Source organism: Vicia villosa, unplaced genomic scaffold, assembly GCF_029867415.1.
Source record: "Vicia villosa cultivar HV-30 ecotype Madison, WI unplaced genomic scaffold, Vvil1.0 ctg.000320F_1_1, whole genome shotgun sequence".
Taxonomy (NCBI): Eukaryota; Viridiplantae; Streptophyta; class Magnoliopsida; order Fabales; family Fabaceae; genus Vicia; species Vicia villosa.
This window is the reverse complement of record NW_026705142.1, coordinates 588,056-596,948: the sequence shown is the minus strand read 5'-3', so window position 1 is coordinate 596,948 and position 8,893 is coordinate 588,056. Positions and strand designations below refer to the sequence as shown.

Genomic DNA, 8,893 nt, shown 5'->3' with positions numbered 1-8,893 from the left:
TCCCATGATTTCGAATACTCTAAAAAAAAGATGATAAGGAAATAAAGAGTATTCCAATTGTGTTTAGTTTTTGTTAGATCTATTATAGTGAACAATAGTAAATGTTCAATTGTAAACGTGTGCCCTTGAGGAAACTAAAAAAACTCTAAAAATTCAAATAGTTTTTTTTTCCACTTTAATTTTTATATTGGTTTATTATAATATTATAATTGACTTGAAATTTCAAATTATTATGCATTTATTTTATTTTATAACTATAAATTTATTTATACATTAATTTTAGTATTATTTTTATTAAAGATAATTTATTCAATAAAAAAGAAAGTAAAAAATGAGGGACATAAAATATAATCCCTCAAAAGCTAACAAAATAATATTTGAACATTTTCAACTTATTTCATAAAAAAACCCCAAAAATTTTAAAGTTATTTATTATGTGAAAAACTTAGATAATTTCTCATATTGAAAAAGTAATTTTGCTTGAACTCTCTAATTTGACCACATAGTAAAACTCATCAAATTTTCATACATTTCAATTTGTATTACTCCTACCTTTTAATTAAATTTAAACGCCCATGATTTCTTGTTTGATTTTATAATATATGGAAAATTATAATGTCGCTATAAAATTATAATAGAAAAGAAGTAAAAAAAAATTATCAAATTAGGGAAGGTCTAATGAATTATAAACTTTTGAAAGCATAAATTGCAAGAAGACTAAAAATGAAAATGGTACCATTCAAGAAAAAAAGACAAAGGGTCTGTTTGGTAAAAATAGCGGTTGACTGATAAGCTAGCTGATAGCTTATAGCTTATGACTGATGGCTGATGACTGATGACTTATAGCTTATAGCGGATGGTTGAGACTGATAGCTTATAAGCTCATTGAAGTGTTAGGTAAAATTAGCGGTTTAATTAACTTATAAATGTAAAATGACATAAATGATATTTAATATATAATTATTTTATTTTAAATTAAAATAAATTATAAGGGTTAAAAATGAATTTTAATTGAAATAATAAGGATAAAAAGGGAAGAAAAAGTAATAAGCTATAAGACATAAGCTAAAACGCTATTTAAAATAGCGTCTGAAAAATAAGCTATAAGCTAGTAAAATAAGCTATAAGCTCGTGATGAAAAGACCGTTACCAAACGGGTCTAAATTATCATATGAGCTTATAAGACATATGACATAAGCTATAAGCTCGAAAATATGTCTTACCAAACAGAGCCTAAGAAATAATTAGCCACAATATAAAACTCTTATTATTATAATATTTAATAATAATGATTAAATATGTATATCTTGAAGCACCAACCGTCAAAGACAAAGAGGGGGAAGTCGGGAAGATGAAACACCAGCCAGTCTATAACACTTTAGCATAATTAATTTTTAAAATTTTTTTGGTTATAATTCATATATAATTAATTGGGTTGGGTCTGTCTGGATCATTGGGTACTCATTTATTTTAGTTTTTACACTCTTATTTTTATTAATTTTGCCCCTAATTTTGTCTAGAATTCGACTATTAAATTGGGGGAAATACAAAGAAAATAGGAGTTGACCCCGGGCACGTGCCCGGGCTCACCGGGCTATAGAACCGCCACTGATTGATGTCACTTGAATCAAGATTTAATGGTCTAAAATCGTACTTACCAATTTTATTTTTAATTTAATAATTTCAAATATTTAACTAATATTTAAACCTTCATTCTTTAATTAAATATTTAGTAATACTCTCGTGTTTGTGTGCTCCTAACAAATATTGTTAAGAATTTCATATTTAGATAATATATTTTGAAAATGTCTTTATAGTAAAGAAAAACTTTACCTTACAAATTAATTTCGTAGAATTGAGTTAGGTTTAATCACATTTTTTAATATGGTATCAAGATTTTAATTTAAAAGCTGATAGACCATCTGCTATCAGATTTCCGCTATCAAATCACTCACTATTTAATTTCATGCTCTAAATATCCAATCCTAAATATTAAGAGGTATGTTAAGAGTCTCACATTAAATAATATAGGATGTGAACATATTCTTATAAATGGAGAACAATTCTTATTCTATAAGTGAAATTTGTAAGTAGAGTTAGATTCTACCATATTTCTTGACAAATGTAGTCAAAATTAGTCTCATGAATTCTCATCAACATATTATGCTTTGTCAATTTAAACTTGTCACATCACCACTTTTAATTTCAAAATCTAATTGACATAAAACTTAAATTTAAAAAAACAATTTTATAAAATTAATCAAGTGAAATTTTGAGAATTAAAATTACAATTAAGTCTTTAAAATTGTAAAATAGCTATATATATATATATATATATATATATATATATATATATATATATATATATATATATCATTTTTTATGAATATAAAACATTTATCTTTTTTTAGGAGATACAAAAGTCTAAAGTGTATTAATGAAAGCATTTTGTTTAGTCGTAGTCTCGTGGACGTGAAGCATTTAGGATCTATGAAATGAGCACGTTGCATGTCTCAGCAAGGAAATGTCTTATCATATCATCAGTGATTTGTGGCCTAACTTTTATGATACGCACATGAAGTTTTTGGTTTTAAACATATATGAATAAACTAGCGGGATACCCGTGCGTACGCACGGGTACTGGTTTGGTACGCGAATTTGTTTACATAATATATTTATTTTAAATCAAAATTAAATTTTGAATCAAATTTTTTGGATCGTAACTACCATTTTTTGTATATAAAATATTTAATTGTGAAATGACATCAATAACAAATAATTTTTCTAATATTTAATTGTGCAAATATTATTTTAATTGTATAAACTTTATTAATGACATATATTAATATAATATAATTATATTTTAAATCATTAAATTAAAGTTAATGATAAGTGACACACATTTTTGTATTTTATTTTATTCAATAACACACATTTTCAAGTATATTTTTAAATTTATTTTAATTGAAATAAATTTTTCAATAATAGACTATTTCTTGTATACCATTTTTGGATCGTAAATATTTGGATCATAAATACCATCTTTCGTATATAAAAATATTTAGATCAATAATAGATTTTTTCCCGTATACAAATATTATTTATGCTTAGGTATCATTTACAAAAATATCTGGATCAATACTAAATTTTTGAATATAAAAATATTTAGATAAATAATAGATTTTTTTTTCCATTTATAAAAATAACACCATTTATAAAAATACATGGATTAAATATATTTTACCCCGTACACAAATATTATTTTTTCAATAGAGAATATTATTGGTATTAATTATAATTTGTAATAGAGAATATTAAAACGTATTATAAAAATGCAGTTATCAAGAAAACTCAATAAAAATCTTTTCTTTTGGTTACAAATATTTGTATTAATTATTATTAATATTAGAGACTATTTTTAGAGACTATTTTAAATTTTGATTTTCGTTGCAAAGAAATTATGTGGCTGTGGAAAGTTGGTGTTACGTCTAAAAAATGTGGAGGAGATTTAAAAAAATTAATATTTATGACTCTTAATATAACATAAAAATATTAAAGAATATTTATGACTCTTAATAGAACATAAATAAAAATAAATATTTAAAAAATATTAAATAAATAAATATTAAAAGATATAAACTAAAAATCAACAACTTTAATACTTAGTCGGAAAAAATCAACAATTTAAAAGTATTAATAAAACAACCTTTTTGGGAAAGAATTTAATTGAGACCTTGGTTTCATTTGACAACTTATGAAGGGAATAATTCCTAACTATTTTGGAATGCAAATTATTCTGAATATCTCAATCATATCATATACAATAACAATCACAAATCTTCCCACCTACAACTTTCATCTCTCATTATGATTACATGAATGCCTTATGTCAAATATAAAAAGAGAGGCTATAATAGTGGCGAAACACCACTTTAATTCAAGTCTTCATAGCAGCTAATAATCCATACCACCCATGTTGTCAGGCATTGTAGGACTGTCTTTATCTTCTTTTGGGAGTTCAGAAACAATAACTTCGGTTGTTATCATCAAAGACGATACACTGCAGAAAAATGATGGTAAGCAAAGTGGTTATATAACATACCAAATACTTTAGTATCCACTGCTAATTTGTAAATATCCTACCTGGTTATGTCAACCAAGAAGGTCCTAACCACCTTCAATGGATCAATAATTTTAGACTTAACCATATCTACATATTCACCTAATTACAAAGCTGCAAGAAAAATAGTTGACAACATAATCAATAATAATAACACAAACAAAAGAAACTATTTAAACACGACAACAACGAAAAAGAAAATGGGGAACACTGACCTTTGTTGGCATCATAACCAAGATTAGAATTATTCTGTTCCTAAAGTTTTCCAGCAACAACAACACCTTCAACTCCAACATTAGATACAATAGTGTGCACATGTGTCTGCATTGTTTGTGATAAAGAGTAGTAAAAGAGTGAGCAAATAAGATTGAAATTGAAGTTTTGTTTTTTTTGCTAAACAATGGAGCTTGTATATATATATATATATATATATATATATATATATATATATATATATATATATATATATATATATATATATATATATATATATATATATAAATCTGTACCCAAACTAATGCAGAACCAACTCAATACAATAAAATCAAGACCAGCCCAGCAAGTTACAATTATCAGTCACCCCATCAAAGTTACATAACCAATCCTACTATCTTAATGTTTGACCATTGGGATTCTGCATATAGGATACCTACAGACCAAACATAAAACCAGGTTATGCATCATTTCATGAGCCATGATTGATCCTGTTAGTAACCTATAAAGATAAAATCATTGGATTATATTTTCATATATGCAAGTACTCTCTCTCGACATAAATATTAAAACTAAAAATTATATGTGTTTGGCCTACACTTACCAACAATGCCAAATAAAACACAGTATATAGCACCAATTATCGGTAGGGGATCGATGCAAAAAAGGCACCGAATTTGCGTGAAAGTGAGATGCCAAAAAAAATTTATTAGATAAGAAGCATAAAAGTTCAAGGTATTTCTCCATGCAAGAAATAAAGTCGAATATTGTACCTAAAATGTAAGCATACACAGATGTTGTAGTTCCAACAACAGAACTGAAAATGCCTTCAATGTAGGCATACACAGATGTTGATCCAAATAGATTCTACAATGTGAGTTTTGTGATGAGGAAATCATGACGACTTAAATACATTTATTATAGGATAGGTTTGTAATCCTGACAGTATCAGAATAGAAGATTGATGGCAAGGATCTGTCATGGCATACCCCCACAACGATAGAAACGAAAATTAAGATTGAACGCTTACTTGTAGTTCTTCAAAAATTTGCCATTACCGAATGCAAGCTGAGATAAGAAATCAACTCTGTGGAGATAAATTGCATGGCCATTAAAGACAATAGATCGTGTGTGCTTCACCAAATATGGGCTACCACACAGGATCCAAAAGATTTTTACAATTAAACTGTGGATAAACTTTGCCTATACACATTACATAAAGGAAATTATGCATCAGCATGCACTTATTGACAAACACCATATATACATGTAATAAATAGATAAAGGTAGTGAAGAAGAATACTCATAGCCTTGAAATCATAGGTAAGGCAGAAGACACCATAGCAATCAGGCTTACCCTTGGGATCGTGAGTTTGTGCAACTGGAACCTGCACTTGAATTAAAATCAAAACCACAAAAATCATATGATTACTACACAATAACAATTGAATGAGATGACAAGAGATCTCTTTCAGTTAATCATAGGTCATAGTTTCAAACCCAACCTGGGATATATAGTACGTAATTTCCCCCACCAAAGTTCACTTTTAGTAACGTCATCCATAAAGACGCCTTTGTCGCTAGGAGAAAGACCTGTTAACACCAGAAAGTGTTGCCAACGCTCCATCAGAAGTAACAAATGAACCTTTCTCATACTTGATAGCCTGCTCATACTGCTCTACACCAAATACAAACAAATTGCATTTGTAAAGAACTGCGTTTAAATAACAATACCCGAGTTCAAATTGCCTCTGATATACGACGTGCTTCAAACACTCCAACAGCAACCGTAAGCCACAATTGAGTAGTAGTGATAAAAGAATAAAGCAACTCTTGCTGGAAAGTAAAAATCTTGTTGTCACTCTAAAAATTCATCAACAATCTTGTTGTCATATTGTTTCTGCATGAAAAGTAAATAGTTATCAACCAATAGAGAAAAACTCATGGCACTCCCAAATCTACAATAATAATATTCAGAAGCAACAATGTCAAGCTTAGTATAATTTTTAAAATGAATAGAACATGCATATCAATCGCTTCTTGTTAGCGATACCGGCAAGCTTCTGTCTTTTTTCCTCCGCCGATTTCCAGAGCCAGTTAGTATTACCGCTTTGATGGAGCAGCGGCAGATGCAGTTGGACAACCTAAAGGAAGGGAATGGGAGAGTAAATTAATGAAAAGATAAAGATTGAGGAGAAAACTAAGAGGAACACTGTTTGATATGTTGAGGTCATGTGAATGCACTTGTACAACAGCATTATCAATTTGTCATTGTTTAAATAGGGTACCATTGAGACTCTGTTCCAAAACTACATCACATACATCATTAATGAGCAGATTTTGGCCTTAGCATTTAACAATGCATGGATTGAATTTGGGATTGAACCAGAAAACATATTGAAGCTTAAATCTCTGCAAGAAGTAAGAATTTATTTTACTATAATGTTCAAGTAATGGTCTTATGAGAACTGCAGCCCTGCATAAAGCTCAACCGAAACGAATAACAAACTGGTTCCCGAAGAAACAGGCTGCATCACCGACTCAAACCGCCACTTCCCACAAAATTCTGCTAACCAATCTGCATAACCACCACAAAAAGTTCTTGCAGAAAACAAAACTAAACAAAAACCAAAAGTCGGTTCAGCCAAAGTAAATAGTCTTTGTACCAAGATTCATGACACAACAATCTAACAATGAAGATTATAGAACAACAAAACATTGGTTGGAACTTGAAACATACCATATTGGAAAAGAACTTGCGACCGAGATCTCCTGAAACCCTAATCCCGTGGAAGGGTCGGATCTGGAAAAAAAATCATGTTAATGAGAATTGACAATGGATAAGGTCAAAAATCATCAAGAAAACAGCTGCAGGGCAAAAATAACCAAAACCCTAGTTCATCATTTTCCCAATTTTACAAACCCTTCAGAAATTATCAGAAGAACATTGTTCATCAAACATCAAAACCTCAAACACAGATAAATCTCAATATTCATAAAAAAACCTAAACAATTTGTTAATCATTTTCCTTAAAATCAAAACCCTTCAGAATCGTGAGAGAGGAAGAGAGATCAAGAAGAAAAACCAGAAATACCTCACCCGAGATTCAGATTCGTAGCTTTCGTCATCATCTTCATAGATCTTCAACCAACTCAACTCATTCATCTAAAATCGTTCAACATCGTTCATCACGAACCCAACAACATCAACATCACCATCATCGTGTTCATCATCGTCCTCAGCACTCAACAGAACAAACCGTGTCAGGAAAGAATACAAATTGCATCTGTAGGAAGAAGGAAGAAGAAGAGGGAGAAGGAGGAAGAAGAGAGAAAGTGAAGGAAAGGACGAGAAAGAAAGAGAAGGAAAGAAAGAATGATACCTGCAAACAGTGTATTCATTGGGAAGACCATGACTGCTATTGCTGTTTTGCAGAGGAAACTTTTCTACTTTTTCTCGTCCATATGCAACCGGTTTATGGGTTGAATAATATAAAATAATGGAGACAGCCAATGAATGGCACAAAAGGTACCAATTATGTAACTAATACCATCTAATTGTCTGACAAATGGTTACTTTGGACCTAATTTGCCCCCATAAGTGAGATTTGTCACCAAATAAAGCAAGGGTTAAATTGTATAATCCAGCACAGTTTTCTTTCTTATATTATAGATAATAAATAATACTACCATAGAGCTGTAAATTGAGTACGAAAATGTACCATCGGATATGCCCTAATGCCAACGGGAGTCACACTCCACAACAGATTCTATTCATCAAGAATAAAATATATTTAGCATGCCAATGAGTTCTCTTATGATGTGATTGCAACATGGATTAGCACTTAGGTTTAAAAAAATGATTAGCACTTAAACATGCCAACCTAGCTAGTTCAATCTTGTGGTGTACATGTTTTTATTAATACTTGAAAGAGAAAAATATAAAAAGGGATTTAATTTATGTTTATTTTAAAAATACTTTTTCTTTTTTTAATTTAAGTTATAATAAATTAATATAAAGTAAATGCAGAAGATAAAGAAATGAAGGAGAGAATTGATGTAAAAAGTTTGTATTAATTTCCTATAATAATTTGGTGGTTAAGTTCAGTCTTTATACTTGAATTTCTTTTATTATATAATTAAACAAATGCAAAATTATATTTGTCCATTAATTTTATTAAAGTGTTTCACTTTAATACTTTTCATCCACGTGAAATAAATTTAACTTAAGGGAAATTAAAAAATTTAGAATAGGACTAACACATACTTTCTTAATGTCATTTGAAGGGAATAGATGATGACAATGACTAATAATTTTACCGGGATCAAACGATTGTTTTGGTCTGTCAACGTGATTCTAATTGGTCTAAAGAAGAGCAGGGATATTTGTAAGACACTCCGATATTAAAGTAAGGTTCATAGTTAGAAAGCAAGTAAGTGGAATTAAAGTGAAATACCTTACCCTCTTGCGAAAGAGCGTATTTATAGTGTTCCCAATGTTGGGCCAAGGTCTGTTGTTTTGAGCTGGATTGTGGAGGCCCAAAACAGGATACTGCTAGG

General features: G+C 29.5%; 2 long non-coding RNA genes across 3 annotated transcripts; both read right to left on the bottom strand.

Annotated features, from left to right (window-relative positions):
* Positions 1–3,738: 3,738 nt before the first annotated feature.
* Positions 3,739–5,714, bottom strand: LOC131626732 (uncharacterized). Its single transcript, XR_009291268.1, has 4 exons — positions 4,630–5,714; positions 4,336–4,441; positions 4,144–4,234; positions 3,739–4,060 (listed from the first exon to the last, which is right to left on the bottom strand). It is a non-coding gene; the product is annotated as an uncharacterized LOC131626732 (long non-coding RNA).
* Positions 5,715–6,775: 1,061 nt separating this feature from the next.
* Positions 6,776–7,959, bottom strand: LOC131626731 (uncharacterized). 2 transcript variants are annotated; one of them, XR_009291267.1, is made up of 4 exons: positions 7,717–7,959; positions 7,434–7,578; positions 7,074–7,136; positions 6,776–6,911 (listed from the first exon to the last, which is right to left on the bottom strand). It is a non-coding gene; the product is annotated as an uncharacterized LOC131626731 (long non-coding RNA). The 2 variants fall into 2 exon arrangements; XR_009291266.1 differs by having other exon boundaries at positions 7,434–7,959.
* Between the last annotated feature and the right edge of the window lie 934 nt (positions 7,960–8,893).